This window comes from Kogia breviceps, chromosome 11 (assembly GCF_026419965.1).
Source record: "Kogia breviceps isolate mKogBre1 chromosome 11, mKogBre1 haplotype 1, whole genome shotgun sequence".
Classification (NCBI taxonomy): Eukaryota; Metazoa; Chordata; class Mammalia; order Artiodactyla; family Physeteridae; genus Kogia; species Kogia breviceps.
Window position 1 is genome coordinate 1,987,159 of NC_081320.1, and position 15,525 is coordinate 2,002,683.

Here is a 15,525-nt window from a genome sequence, read left to right on the forward strand (position 1 = left end):
TTTGTGTCTCCAAAATGTTAGCCCTCGCAGCGACCCGGGGCGGAGGGGCCAGCGGTAGCTTTTGTCCCTCTGAGATGGGCACCCCCTGGTAGCGTCACTCAAGTCCTCATGGCAACCTTGCTCCATCCCGGGGTCTCGTCAACCCGCACCCCGAGAGCCCTGTCGGTCCGCGGGAGGACCCCCGCGCCGCCAGCGGCCCACCGCCTCCCACGCACACGCTGGGAGCGCCTTGAAGTCCAAAGGCGCGTGTTCACCAGCGAACAAAGGGCGGCGCGGGCTCCGTCCCGGGACCGGCTGCGGTCCCCTCGGGAGGGAAGGGGCCGCGGGGGCAAACGGGCGTTCCGCACGCGGGCAGACGGGCATCCGACCTGCGGCCCCATCCGCGGCTCCCGCTCCGGGGTCTCCGCGCGCCGGGCCGGCAGCCCGGGGGCCGCGGTCCCGAGAACTTGGCCGGCCCTCCCGGGCGCAGGTGGCCCACGCCCGCTCCAAGCCCGACCCCGGGCGCCTCGGAGAAGCTCCCGGGAGCGAGCGCCGGGCGGCGGCGCGGAACAAAGGGAGCCAGTGGGCCGGGGGGTGCTGCGCCCGCCCCGCTGCGCCCCAGCCGGCCGGCGCCCGGGCTCTGCCCCGCGCGCAGGTGGCCCGGCCTTCGGCGCCGCGGGAGGGTGTGCCGGAGAGGGGCGCACGAAGGCTCACTTCCGCGGGGCCGGGCGCCCCGGCACCCTCTGCCACCCACAGCCCGTCCTCAGCCCTGCGTCCCGCCGCCGGGGGGCCCGAGCGCCCGCGGGTGCCACGCGCCGTGCCGGGCGGAGCCTGTGCAGGTGACCCCCGGAGGCCCGGGGCCGGCGGAGGCGGCGGCGGGGACAGGCGTGCCTCTGGAGGCCGCCGCGCCGCCCGAGCCTGCGAGCGCTGGGTCGGAAGCGCGGCTCGCGTGCACCCCCTGCGCCGCCGCGGCAGGGCAGCGGGGCCGGGGCGCGGGGAGCCGGCGGGGAACTTGCCGGGGCCGGTGGCCGCCCGCTAGGTGAGCGGGGCCGGGCGGGGAGGCCGGGGGCGCCCGCGGAGGCGGAAGGGCCTGGGGGCGGGGCGCGGCGCGGGCTCGGCGCGGGGGCCGGGAGCCCGGAGCCGCCGCCGGGAACAATGAGGCGCGCGGCGCGGGCTGAGCGCAGCTCCGCGCCGGCCGCCGCCGCTGCCGGGCGCCGAGCGATCCGGACCCGCGAAGGCGGCTCGCCGGGGCTCCTGGGCGGCGTCGGGAGGCTGCTCGGCTGAGGCGGGCGGGAGCCGCGCGCGCTGGCGCCCGGGCCCCGGGTCTCCGCTCCAGTCGGCGCGACTGTGGGAGCGCGTGGCGCGCGCCCGAGCGGCCGCCGGCGAGGAAAATGTGACACGCTCGTCGCCGGCTCCAGCGCCTCGGGGTCGGTCGCCGGGAGGCGCGGCGTCCGGAGAAGGTGGGCGACCGGGGGCTCGGGGTCGGGCGGTGCCAGGCGTGTGCCGCGGGGTCGCCGCAGCCCGGGGGCAGCTCGAGCACCGGGTTAGACTCGGCGACCCGCACCCAGACCTGTGGGCGGGATGTTGAGGGCGGTTTGCGGGGGAGAAGCAGGACATTCTTAGAGAGGTGAGCCCCCCCCCCCCCCCGGCAGGCTTGCGCTTCGGGGACCTCAGGAGCACCCAGTGTGCCCCAGTGGCTCAGTAACTACGATCTTTTCTTTGGGCTCTGGAGGGGAATCGAGGTCTGTAATTGTCTTTCTCGACCCCGCCCGCAGGCAAAACTGAGCTTCTTAAAGCTGAAAGTGCGTTCCACTGATTTCTAGTATTCTGTAGCTGAGACGTTAGGGGCAGAAGGGATCTTTAGAATCCTCAATACCCGGAATACCCGGGTATTCGTTCTATTCATTCTTGGCGCACTTGGCGCGAGGAAAACTCCTGCTCTTGAGTTGTTTTACTTTCCACCGTGTGCCGAGGGGAGATTTGATGCACTGGGGGGACGGAATGGAACATCCATCTCGTTCGGATTTTGCCATGCAGGGGGACGGAGTGCAGTTAAACTCCTGGCTTGAGGGAAGCAAGTGATGTCTCCTTCCAAAGCGATCTGAATAGCTGTTCGAAGAAGCCGTGCTTTCCAGGAATTTAAATGAGACTTTTTGTGATCGCCTTCCAGGGCTCTCCTCCTAGTACCATATTTGTTTTGTCAGGCTGAACTTTCAAAGCTGTTTTATAATCCGAGAAGCACTTTGGGAGAAAAGTAATGCTTGGCTGGATTTTTTGTGAACGTATTTTTAGTGGTCATGCTGAAAATCTGAGGAGAGACGAACCATATTTGGTCGAAATCTTTGCTTTCTGTGCGGTTGGCGTTCTAACGGTGCAGGGGCCAGCTAATCAACGCGGCGGGCCGTCTGCTTGGTGAGGGCATTGTTGGCGGACTCGGAAGGCATTTTAAGTACTTTCTGAACATTTTTAAAAGCCTCATGCGGGTTGCTTGATATTTACATTTTTGGACACTTTGGTCAACATACTTTGCCATATTGAAATACAATTCGTGACCCAGGAGTTTCAAAACTTGAAACCGTCGTTGCAAACTCGGGGCTCACATTTTCTTTTCGAAGGAGAAGTGCTAGCCTTGAACTTATTTTTACCCTGTTATTTTTCTGAAACTGGCAACCAAAATTTTTACAACACTTGAAGGCTCGCATGTCCCACTAATAATGCATACTGTTGACAGTAGGGGAAGGATATTGTGATCAAAATGGGGAACGTTCTAAAATAATGGGTGAATTGCCTTGAATTTTTACAGCTAGGTTAAAAAAAAAAGTCACCGAAACATGTTAGAATTCTTCATACAATTTTTGTGGTGAGTGAAAGAAACGAGCATTTTACCTTTTTGCTTGGTGCAGTTGAAGCTTCTGGAGCTTTGAGCTGAATCTCTGTAGAGACTGTGGTGTGAGCCTCGGCTCTTGGTGGGGTTCTGAACCCCGCAATTTAGACAGTAAGGGGAGATGGTGGAAGAGAGTTCAGAGCGGAGACCAGCATTTGGTGAGTGTGTTATGTACGCGACCTGGGAAGTAAGGAAAAAGAAATGAAGACATTTAGACGGGAGGATTCAAGGCTGAGATAATTTAATATTTGAAAAAATGTAAATGGCTTTATTATGCAGAGAAGGGCAATCAACTGTTTTCGGTCTCTGATGCAGATAATTAAGAGGGATAGGGTTTCCTCAAGGCGTGAAGACTTAAGTTGGGTCTAGGGAAGGATTTGTGGGTAGCCAGCGAGACTGGTTAAATGGGGAAGTGGTTGCTGAGAAATGCCTGTAGATGTTTGTTTCTGGAGCTCTTTTTCTGAGATTCTCCTCTTCCTGAGATGATGTAAGTGTGTGAGTATCTGATCTAATGGTTCTACTAACTGAGATTTTATACTGTGGGTCTACAGTTTATCCAAGCATTTCTCAAGTACTCCAGCCTGCCCTACGGTGACAAACTCATTTCTAGGCTTCTGTACTTACCATTTAGGTAAGCAAATGATGGGTTCCTTTCCAGAAACTTGGAGATATTTGCTCTTTGAGAAACTTGTAATTAATTTTCGGATTTGGTGAATTTTCTATTCTAATTTTGAATAGAAATATCTTATGCATTGATAATTGGGACAGTCTCTGTTTTAATATTCACGTCTGTAAGTGTACAGTGTTCTTCCCCCTCCTGGACCTTCTGTTATGTGATCTTAAATTTTAATTGATTAATTAAGTGAACTACTTGCTTAAATGTCTTAGTGAAAGATAGTGCCTTCAAGGCAGGTGTATGTTAAGCTTTGAGATTTTAAGCATTGAAACCGTCTCCTTAAAAAAGAACTATGGGATGAAATTGACAAGTGACAGTAAGAAATAATTACATAGAATCAGCTGCTAATTTTGGAATCAGGACAGTGCAGGGGTAACTTACACCACAGTTTTCAACGTTCTTAACAGACTGGTGTCAAGTCCAAACCCTGAATGTGCCGTAGAAGGTGACCCAACTACTGTTAGTGTAGAGACATCAGACTCTCGATTTAATACATCTGCCATTTTTCTACGTTGGAGAGATTAATTTGTAAACATTATGAAATACACAGTGCGTGGGCAGCAACATGGATGTATTATGACTCTCACCAAATCTGATCCGGATCTGAAATTCCAAGCGCCCCCTCCGAATGGATGGGGTAGAGTTGCAGTTCAGAACGCTTGGAGCCCACCTGGCCTGCGGGTGAAGTGGGAGCCGTAGTATACAGGGGTGAGGTGTGGCCTGGGCAGTCCTAAGCTAGTGCTTTGGTCCTCCGCTCGCATCCGTCCTAGACCTGCCACCTGGTAGAAGCGGGGCCCTAGCAGTGGTCTGGCTACTGTCTTCACTCGGCCGCGTGCAGGTTGCGGGCCGTGCCACAGCGCCCAGTCCCTCCTGCTTGGGGGAGGAATTGCTCTGCGGATGGGAATGACACCAGACCACCGCCCACTCTCAGGGACACTTGTCTGCACAGACCTGTCTGTGCCCCTCCTGGTTTCTGCTGCCCCCTGCGGTCTTCTCGAGGAAAGAATTCCCAGTTCCGGGCAGATGCTGTTTCTGACAAGGGTGTGAGGACTGGGGTTGCGGATTTGCACTGGACTTCCTCAGAGCGAAGTAGCAAGGAGACCTCCTGGACGCGAGTCCTGCAGTGACCGGCGCGTGGTTTCCAGGGCTGCAAGGTAAAGACTCGGGTTAAACGCTCTGCAAGGTGTCCTCCGGTGCCGGGATCGCGTGGAATTGATAACTGTGTGTGCTGGCGTACCGACAGGCAGGTTCCTCTGGACAGAAGAGAAGGAGCATTTAGTTTTCACGCTGGACCTCCCTGCCAACCCCACGTAGCCCCAGGGAGAGCAGTGCTTCCAAGAATAATAACAGCCACTGCTTCGAGGTCTGCACGGGGCACCAAGGGGTACCTTGGCCACAACCTGGGGGGGGGTATCATCCCCATTTTTCAGATGAGGAGACTGAGCTCAGAAGGAGGAAGTGGCTGCCTCCAGAGTGAGAAGGTGGCAAAGCTGGGATTTGAGCTTGGGTTCCTGTCTCTCCAAAGGCCGTGCAGTGAGATGAGGTCCCGCCACGCAGAGGAAGGGGACAGACTTCTCTCGCTGTCCTGGAGCCAGACGAAGACTGACCGGGAGCTCCCAGCCTCACTCAGCCTCAGAAGGTTTTCCAGGCTGCAGGCCGGGGAAGGGGAGCCTATGTCTTCCAGAACCTGGAGGCCGAGGGAGGCTTGAGCTGCAGTTCAAAGGTGGCTCCTGCCATTTGGAATAGCCAGGAAGGCAGTGTTAGGATGAAATTCAGGCTCACAAGATGATACAGCGGTGAAATTTCCAAGGAAAAATGTAAGCTAAGATGCAAGAGAATTACCCCTGTGCTTTGAGTTACTGGTAAAGTGAAGAGCACAGGCTTAGAAAGTAGTCTCCTGGGACATTTAGAAATGGATCTGCTAAAGCATTAGAGAAAACACTGTAAAGAAAAATCCTGCAATGTCTTGGTCAGAAGCCTCTGTTTTCAGAAGTTTATAATTCATACATCTAGTCCTACGCTAAGCTGCTTCTAGGATTTGAGCCTGAGAGAAAAATGCTTTAATAAATTTAGAACAATTGGTTTTGCATGTTCAAATTATACACGTTTTTCAAGTAGAGGTTCTTGCATGTTGGTAATTGTGGCTTCTAAAATGACTTGGCTGTAAATTAAGTTTGGGAAAGAGTAAATCTCATAGATAATCCAATGGCTTTCCTGATTCAGAAATAAATGTGAGGGCTTCCCTGGTGGCGCAGTGGCTGAGGATCCGCCTGCCGACGCAGGGGACACGGGTTCGAGCCCTGGTCTGGGAAGATCCCACGTGCCGCGGAGCAACTAAGCCCGTGCACCACAACTACTGAGCCTGAGTTCTAGAGCCCTCGAGCCACAACTACTGAAGCCCGCGTGCCTAGAGCCCGTGCTCCTTGACAAGAGAAGCCACTGCAATGAGAAGCCCGCGCACCTCAACGAAAAGTAGCCCCCGCTCGCCGCAACTAGAGAAAGTCCGTGCGCAGCAACGAAGACCCAATGCAGCCAAAAATAAATAAATAAATAAATGTATCAAAAGAAATAAATGTGAAAAGCAGCTTCCTCGAAAGTGTACTGATGACTTTTTTGAAATATAAGTATATTATGTTTTAAAAACCTATATTTGTACCTCTGGCCACAAATAGGTAGAAGAAAGTACAATTAATACAGGATTTGTTTTCTAACTGATAGAGTTAATACAATGACAGTGTCAGGCTCAAGGTGCATGATTAAACGAATAAATTTGTTTTTACTATTAGAAGAGAGATCTTACTATGTAAATTGTATTTTACAGTTGGGAAAACTATATCCCGAGAAATCTCAACACATAAAAAAAAGGACTGCCTTTTAAAAGAACCCCACGAGCACACACACACACATTTATTTGCACACACTCACACTTCAGTGCAGGAATACATCCCTGCATCGATATGTTTTTACATCAGTGATGAGGGGAGAGAACTTGAATTGGGACACGTAAGTATTCACGGCTGGGATTCAAAGCTGTTGAGAAACAAACTGAGGAAGGACTCGAACACTGGCCTTCTCACTGAGAGAACGTTCTTTTTCCTATGTCGCTAATCTCTGGAGAATTCCAAATTACCAGTGGGGTAGGAAGATCTCAAAAATGTTTAGTGTTTAAACTGTACTCTCAGTTTATTATAAGTAGACTACGTGTGGGAACGCACTTATTTCTGTGTGCGTGCGGTGTGAGGGTTTTCAGAACGTCAGAGTCTTCAGGTACCCAGGTGGCCTGCAGGATGTGTTTGATCCTGGGCACCAACCACCAGAGGCATCCCTAGCAGGGCATCGGGGGCGCTGGGCCGGGCATCGGGGGCGCTGGGCCGGGCCAGGCGACTGGACTCCTGGTATCAATTAGCTCCTGGCTACCGTGAAAGAGGCTGGGCCGTTTTAGGTGTTTCAGGTCAACTTGAAGTTGGCCAAAGTGGAGGTAAGTCCTTCTCTCTCCTGGGGAACAGCTAACTCTTCCAAGTTGCCCTGAATCGTGAAGTCCTCTAATCACTTCAGACTTTAGGTAAAAGAATTAAGACCATAAGCAAAAGCGTTTTGTTCCGTTAAAAAAAAAAAAAAAATACTATACCCGCTAATTCCCAAGGTATTAATACTTTTTGAGCAAATAATGAAAAATGGGAAGCTGACGGTGCGACACAGCTTACTTGATGTTAATATGCACGTGTATGTACATGTATGTAATGTGTATGGAAGTAGATAATCTCTATATTCCAAAGGGCAGTTTTCCCCCTTTTTTTTTTTTTTTTTTTTTTTTTTTTTTTTTTTTTTTTTTTGTGGTACGCGGGCCTCTCACTGTTGTGGCCTCTCCCGTTGCGGAGCACAGGCTCCGGACGCGCAGGCTCAGCGGCCATGGCTCACGGGCCCAGCCGCTCCGCGGCATGTGGGATCTTCCCGGACCGGGGCACAAACCCGTGTCCCCTGCATCGGCAGGCGGATTCTCAACCACTGCGCCACCAGCGAAGCCCAGTTTTCCCCCTTTGAGTCAATAGTGTGGTTACAAACTGTATTCCTCTGCCCTGTGTGCCGATTTAGTAGCTGGGAGAGTTGAGCTAATTAAGTCATTTGCCCGACTCGATGCTTGGTACTTTATAATGATCGAATTCAGAGAGGGCCATTAAAGAGATGATCTCATTAACTCTTTGAGCGGGGAGAGCGTCCGAATTGTGTTGCTAGCAGGAGGAGCACGTGTGTAAGGTGTGCTCGCTTCTGTAGGTTACACCCAGGCATTTCTCTGCTGGCCTCACTCTGTCCTTTCCACCACAAAATTCAAACATACTGTATTAAATATAAGCATATCCTAGTAATACCCCACATACTGCTATCCGATACAAACATAGGAAGAGCAGAATTAATTTTTGCTTTGAGGTTTTTTTTTCAGTATTTTCATGACTGGTAAGCATAAGGTTAGATGTGAAACCAGAAGTGGATTAAAAAAACAAAAACTTTAAATTGTATTCATTAATGTGCCGCTTAAGGAATAGTCAGAGGAATCCGAGACCAGGGGGCCTTTGTGTTTCTAGATGGTTCGTGGAACCCAGTTATCACGTGGAACTCCGTGGGTGTGATCAGGTGCGTGGTGTGCGTGTTCTCCTGGCAAAATGAAACTTGCCTCACCCCGGATCTCCTCCATGTGGGTCCCTGCTTCTCAGCTGCTCAAATTAGATCTATACTGAACTTATCACCCCGTACTGAAAATGAGAGGTGAGCTTATAACACAGAAAAAATGAAGGGACCCTGCACGGCGGCCAACACATTTGGGAATTACTGTGCCCGTGCAATGCAGGGTGACAGCCCTACATGCTTGGGGTGACGGCTCCAGCCTGCAGCCAGGGCCCTGCACCCCTGGACCCCAGCAGCTTGGCCGGAAGGCCATTCCTTAGAGCCATTCATTCCTCACCCAAGTGAAAGACATGCGTGGATTGATTCATTTGCTTTCCGGGGCATATATTTCCTATAAGCCCACATACTCTTTTCTCTCAAGTGAAAATTCAAGTTCTCTCTGTGCGGAAAGGTGGACGTAGGACAGGAGGAAGGTCAGCTGTGTGTGTTGGTTTGCTTTATATTGTATTTTTACACCATGTGTAAAAGCGGGATTGATGGTTACAATGAGCTGTGCAGACATTCCTCTTGCTACCCTGTGTACTTGCCAAGGACATTTTTCCTTAGAGATGAAGTCCGGTGCCTTGGGATGTCCAGTCCCCTCGTACCTCAAAATTAAATGTCCTTCGCTCGGTGCGGGCGGTTTGCAGGGTGGACAAAACACAGCCACTGTCATGGCCCCATTGCTTGTGTGGGGAGAACGGGGGAAAGGATGGTAAAGTTCACCCCAAGATGCTCAAAGCCGCAGGCGTCTGTTGAACTCCAGATGCAGGGGGGGTGTGTGACATGGAACACAGTGGGTCTGGAGCATGTCTGTCTGTTTCTCAACTTTTTTTTAAATTCACAAAACTCAGCTGACCTTCCTGTGACGTTGTTCTTGTCAGCGTCATGTATGCTCATGTATCAGACTTCATCAACCTCAGGTACAAAAGATAGAGGGGAAACAATGTCCCCAGCCACCTCCTGGGATCTCAGGAGGATGGGGAGAAGCAAGCTTAGGGCCCCCTTGCCAGTAGGAGAGGCCAGACGAGATTTGCCGAAACATCCTGATTTGGGACACTGGCCTTCGTGCCTCCTTCCTTACTGGGCCTCAGAGCAGGACCGGGTGACGTCCAGTGGAAATTGGGGAAAGAAAAGAGGTGCGTAAAGACCTGACATCCCCACCTCACCTCACCTCCTGCTGCCACTAGTTTTTTCCTCCCAAGAGTTCAAAACTCTGACTTTCTTCCTTGTTCCTGGGCTTCCTGCATCCATGTATACGGTTGGGAGGAGGCTGTGTCATTTCTCCAAGGTTCACTTTTACTCCTGCTTCCTTTAGCTGTGTCTCTCTAACCAGAGGATTGCTACACAGAAAAGTTAATCATTAAATCCTTTGTCAATGCCAGCTGTGCACACGCAGATCAGAAGGGTAAGGTTTGTGACTTTCCTTCAATGGAATCTACGTGTGTAACTAGCTAGATCAAGAAACCAGTATTACCAGCATCTCAGAGGCCTCGTTGCACCCCTTGGGGCCACTGTCCCAGAAAGATAACCACTCCCCTGATTTCTAACAGAACACATTAGTTGTGTGTCACTTGCTTCCATTCAAGTGTAAACCAAATAACTTTTTAACAATTTAGTGTATGTTTCTAGAGTCAAGGCAGAGTTAACCTGGAATGAAATACTTGTTATGCTATTAAAGTAGAAAGTTTGACATATGTTCATCATTGAAACTTCTGTGCTGCATGAGGTGCATTTTGTTGTTAATAACATAGGAGCTTGGTTTTGCCATTCGTTGGGGGCTATGGAGCTTTCGTTCGATTCACGTCAACCACAGGATCAGGCGTAAATTTTAAAATGTGCTAAAAGCTAGTGAGTGCACTGTGCTCAACCCTTGAAGACATATTTTACCATATTTCAGTTGAATAAAAATAAAGGTGATTCTATAACATTTATATAGAAAAAAACACTTTAAAATGAAGTTTTCCTTACTAACTGCATTTAATTTCATTTGGCAACTTGTAGCCTCTGAACTGTGAATTGGTATATACTTTAATATTGCAAGTGGGCATGGGTAGATGGGTAGTTCTATGAAACATTTCATGTAATATCATTAGACTCTCTCTGGAGATGTTCTTAAGGAACCGGCTTGTAGAGAATTGCAGCAGGATGGATAAACACCAAGGCCCTACCGTACAGCACTGGGAACTATATTCAATCTCCTGGGATAAACCATAATAGAAAAGAGTATTTTAATAGAGTGTATAAATGTGTAAAAAAGAGTGATTTTGCTGTGCAGCAGAGATTAACGCAACGTTGTAAATCGACTGTACTTCAGAAAGAAAGAAAGAGGACAGAGGAAGGAAAGGAGGAAGGAACGAAAGAAAAAGGGAAGGAAGAAAAGAAAGAAAGAAAGAGGATGGAGGAAGGAAAGGAGGAAGGAATGAAAGAAAAAGGGAAGGAAGGAAGAAAAAGAAAAGGAAGAAGGGAAAAGAGAAAAAGGAAGGGAGGAAGGAAATTTCCACAAGACATGGAAGATTAAAGTTCTATAGATTCTTCAGGTTTTTTTGTCCTCACAGAGATAGTCTACACTGCAATTTGGAAATAATAAATAAAAATCTAAAAACTAGAGAAATCTGAAACCTCAGTACAGGCTCAGTGGCCTGGACTGTACTTGGAGTGCCCGCACCAACTTTGAGAGAGGTTTCCACTGCCCCAGACGCTCAAGTTCAAAGGGATGTAAAGAAAAGGTAGAATGATATCTTCAAATGTGCAGAAAAGAAGAGACTAAGTAACTGAAATGTGATTTTAAAAGTAAAAAGGGTAACAGGCAGGTGGCTTCATAAAGAGCTGATGTACTCAGGCTGTATTGTATACGTTCGGGATTTTCCTAAAGCCAAAGAGATCGGCTGAAACCCAAAGCCAGATGCCGACGGAGCCAGGGGGCGTGGGGCAGCCGCGCCCAGAGGGTGTGCGGGGACCGGCCCCTGACAATGCTGGCTTTTCTACAGGGCGCCCTTGGGGCATGTGCTGCGTCAGTGGCTTCAAAATGCGTGACTCTGCGTCGTGTGCCCGCCAGAATCTCCCTCCTGATGGGGACGGTGGCCTTTGCAGTATCTGGAGGGCAAAAGGTGTCTCAGGCTTCAGCGTCTAGTGCTCGTTGTGTTCTTTACAGAAAAGTGGAGGAGCCTGCAGTGCTGGTAGTGGGAGGGGCGTTTTGTCTTAGGGTTCGTTTCCCAGGTGTCTCATCCCTTCCTGCTCGCCTCCTGCACCCCCGTCCATCGTCCTTACTGGACAAACCCAAAGCTCAGCCGTGACCTTCCCCTCTCCTTAGCTGCCCCAGGAGCGCGTACTGCTTCCAGGACACCGTCTGGGATGTTTAGAGCCTCGTGTGCTTCTGGATTGGCCCCCGGCTTATGGTCTCCGCCCTCCCACTTTTAGGCTCCGACCGCAATAGGCTGGGTGTAAGGACGACCCCTGGTTCTTCTCCCTCCATCACCAGGGCTTCCGTTGCACACGTGCGCGCGCGCACACACACACACAGTGAACGAGTGGGGCCGTTCCGTCTACACCTCTCTCACTCCTCCTTACTGTGAAGTCCTTGCAGGCAGCCCTGAAGCTGCCTCCAGAACACTGAGCGCACCTCACAGACCGAGCTCCCGTGCTTCATGCATGACAACTGACTGCAGCTAAAGTCCTATCGGATCGAAAGGACCACCGTCCGCTCCCTAAACATGATTTCTGAAAATAGAGAAAGAGCAGGAGCTTATGTCTGTTTTTCAAGTTGAATCCCTGTGCACATACCTCCCTCGGTTCCAGCGATCCATTGGTAAACTGGACCTTGTCAGGACCAGGGACCGTGGGTCAGGTGGACCACGGGGCACATACGTTATCTTTCGAGGTGCGGTTCATCCCTTTGGAGAAGCACATTTACGAGCTATGTTAGGAAGTCAGAGTTAAACCGTTTAACCGTATTATTTGTATGCTTCTGTGAATCTCAAAGAGAAAACCGGAAATTCATCTTTCTTTTCATAATGATCGCAAATGTCGTTGAGCATCTTTGTTTTTTTTTTTTTTTAAACAAAGCATTCAGAAGTGAGGGACATGTGTAATTGGTCAGTAATTAGTAAATAAATTGGGTAGGATCTGCCCAGGGAGAGTTTATAAAAGCACTTGTCTCAGATTCATAACTGTATAAAATTCTAACAATTAGAGCCACATATGTTATCAGCACCTGGTGAGATAATAAGGCTGCTCCCCAGTGATGGGCTCGGTGGTGTTTGTGTTTGGGCCATGTTTTTGCCTGCCTGCCCACAAATCATCTGTGAATAGATATTAAAATTTGGAAAGTGTCCCTCTAGGGGAAAGTATAAAATATCAACTGTCTATGAAAAAGTGTAAATTCGGTGCCTCGACCCTGAGTTCAGACCCACCAGGTTGCATGTGGGGAAGCTAACACACTCCTGGTGGGAAGCCGAGGAGGGTGCTGTGCTGTGCCTCCGCTGCCGTGTGTCAGACGTGGCCGTGTCAGACGTGGCCGTGACCTTAACCTGCCAGCGCTTCCACCCGAGCTGAGGGCACCTTGCAGTGACAGAGGGAGGGCGTGCATTTGGGTCACTAGAGTTTAGATGGCGCTTCCTGTATTTTCAAAGCATCATCCTGGACTCACATCCTCTGTGTGCTAAGCGCTGTGCGTTTCTCTCCCAAAACGTCAAGTGAGAGCTCGGGGCAGGCCTGGGTGAGTCAGTTAATTAAAGGGACCCTTTCCCTTACTCTGAGCTCATACTAGAATTAAAATTAAAAACGTTACCAGTGGTGGGCTTCCCTGGTGCCGCAGTGGTTAAGAATCCGCCTGCCAATGCAGGGGACGCGGGTTTGATCTCCGGTCCGGGAAGATCCCACACGCCGCGGAGCAACTAAGCCCGCGCACCACAGCTACCGAGCCTGCGCTCTAGAGCCCGTGCACCACAGCTACTGAGCCTGCGCTCTAGAGCCCACGAGCCACAGCTACTGAGCCTGCGCTCTAGAGCCCGCGCACCACAGCTACTGAGCCTGCGCGCCAAGAGCCCGCGCACCACAGCTACTGAGCCTGCGCTCTAGAGCCCACGAGCCACAGCTACTGAGCCTGCGCGCCAAGAGCCCGTGCTCTGCAACAGGAGAGGCGGCCGCCGCAATGAGGAGGCCGCGCACCGCGACGAAGAGTAGCCCCCACTCGCCGCGACTAGAGAAAACCCACGCACAGCAACGGAGACCCAACGCAGCCAAAGTAAGTAAAAAATTTATTTTAAAAAAACAACACGTTACCAGTGGTTGAAGTTAGGGACTTCAAGTGATTCTCAGTGGTAAGTAGAACACTGCAGTAATTTCATGAAAGCGTATGGAGTGTCAAAAAAAATACATGGGGCATTTGAATGAACTGTTCTCTTGTTCCACTTATACCTTTGCTTCAGATACAGGATATCACTTGCACATGAAGGGAGAGGAGCCTAAGTGTGGCTTTCCTCTCACCCAAGGAAATAATTTTTCAGTCGCTTTCATAGTCGGGTTAAGTGGATTTTAATGATTTCACGTGTGTTGGCTATCAGGCGCCGTGCTGCTTGGCTGTGACACCCTGCAGTTCCACCGGGTGACACCCTCTCCCCACTGCCCGGGGTCACCACAAAGCCACGCAGACTGAGGTGTGTCCTGGAGACACGCATCCGGCAGAGGAGGCTTTTGGGGTTGGGTCCCAGAGCATCAGGTGTTACTGATATTTATGGTAATATATTACAATGTGAAAAATCTGTGAAGAGTATTCAGTTTTTAAGGACCTTCGCTCTCTGCACACCTTAAAGCCCTTTTAATTTACCTTGTGAGTCACGCCGTGCCAGCTTAAAAAGGTGTGTATTATTGGTTGGTTCCTCTGCACTTTTTAATGATGTTGTCCTGCGCAAGGTATTTGATAACTGGGTGTGGTTAGAACGTTCTGTTACCGGTTTCTGGAATTCTGGTGCCAGCCAGGAAGGCCTAACCCTGTGATAAAACGAACACAGCTTATGTTGTGCTCTTCTGGGGACTCAGAACCGTCGGATAGTGAAACTGGTTTCCAGTGGATCCTAAGCTTTTAGGAGAGGGTGCGAACTCAGCCTAGACCTCTGTACCCGGCTAGCTGTTTTGCTTGTTTATTTGTTTGGTTTTCTTTTTTCCAACTGATTTATAGACTCCTTGAGAATGTTTACTTTCGGGCAGGGAGCCTCAAAGTCGAGACCATTTTGTGGCCTCCAAGAAATTGGTGATGAATAACTCAGATGTAACAAAAGATCCTGCTTTTCCCTTGCTTATCACACTTCAGGAATATCTGAAGTAGGTGGAAATTTCAACATTTCAGGCCCTCGTAGTGAATTACTATGAAGCATTCAGTTTGCTCACCAAAGTAATCGTGTGCGTTCTGCGTTTGGAAAGAAAGGCCTTGTTCCGGGTGCGGGGGAGGAGGTGATGCGCGCTCTCGGCGGGGTGAGAGGTGGGGCGCCTCACTGCGGCAGTCAGGAGGATTCTTCGCCACGCGGTCGCTGAGCGACACCCCCAGCCCACAGGTGGCTGTGCCGGTGGCTCTCCCTGCCCCTCCCCGCTGGCCATTCTGCAGACGGGCCCCCTGACAGGTGCCCCAAGCCCGTCGACCACACCAGGCAAAGGGGGACCTGGCTCCATGCACGGTGGCCCCCGAGCAGTCCTGACAAACAGGTAAAGAAGAGTGATCTGTCTCCCAGGCGCAGAGGCCCAGCACCCCCTGTGTCTAGACCTCCTGCGTGTCGGGAAGGGGTAAGGCACAGGTGTCGGGGAGCGGGGTCCCCCGGAGCTCGGGGGCTTCAGCTTCAGCCTCAGATCCCTGCACTGCTGAGAGCAAAGCCTTGGCTCTCAGTCGAGTTAATGAGAAGCACTAAAAAGCAAACAGATCCTTTCTTCCCGCCCCAGCGTTCTTCTGCCTTCTGGAAGGGTCTGACTGACAGCTCTGAAGTTGCCCAGGGAGGGGAGACGGCGGCAGGGGTGCCGGCGCTGTGTAAACGCAGCCTCTCCCTCCCTGACCTAGAAAACGGGCGGAGGGATCCATCTGTCCCTATCTCAGCAGGCGCCCCGGGAGCGGGAGCGGACGCTTATCACAGAGTTCAAAGGGCAAGTGTCGTTTGGGGGCTTCTGGAGGAAAAGATGAAAAGAGGAGACGGAATGTGTTTTCTGTTTGCCAGAGGAAATGAACAGAGTTGCCTGGGTTTGGTATTTCCCGGAGTGTCTGAGTGGAAGGGGCGAAGCTCTGTGCGCAGGAAGCTCCGGACGTGCGGCCGTCTTCCCCCTGCTCCCCGGCTGCCCCCGCGGG

The 15,525-nt window shown here is 51.3% G+C and overlaps 1 protein-coding gene across 9 annotated transcripts in view; it reads left to right on the top strand.

Moving 5' to 3' along the window:
• The first annotated feature begins 947 nt into the window (after nt 1-947).
• ST6GAL2 (ST6 beta-galactoside alpha-2,6-sialyltransferase 2) overlaps nt 948-15,525 on the top strand; it is a 65,229-nt gene continuing 50,651 nt past the window's right edge. For 4 of the 9 annotated variants that reach the window (XR_010835306.1, XR_010835307.1, XR_010835308.1 and 1 more), the window contains exon 1: nt 1,352-1,439. The gene's annotated coding sequence lies outside the window, so the exon portion shown is untranslated. Of the gene's footprint in view, nt 1,019-1,351; nt 1,440-1,627; nt 3,122-4,470; nt 4,694-13,335; nt 13,444-15,525 lie in introns of those variants that run through there. The other 5 variants (XM_067007010.1, XM_067007006.1, XM_067007007.1 and 2 more) reach the window with 5 other exon arrangements.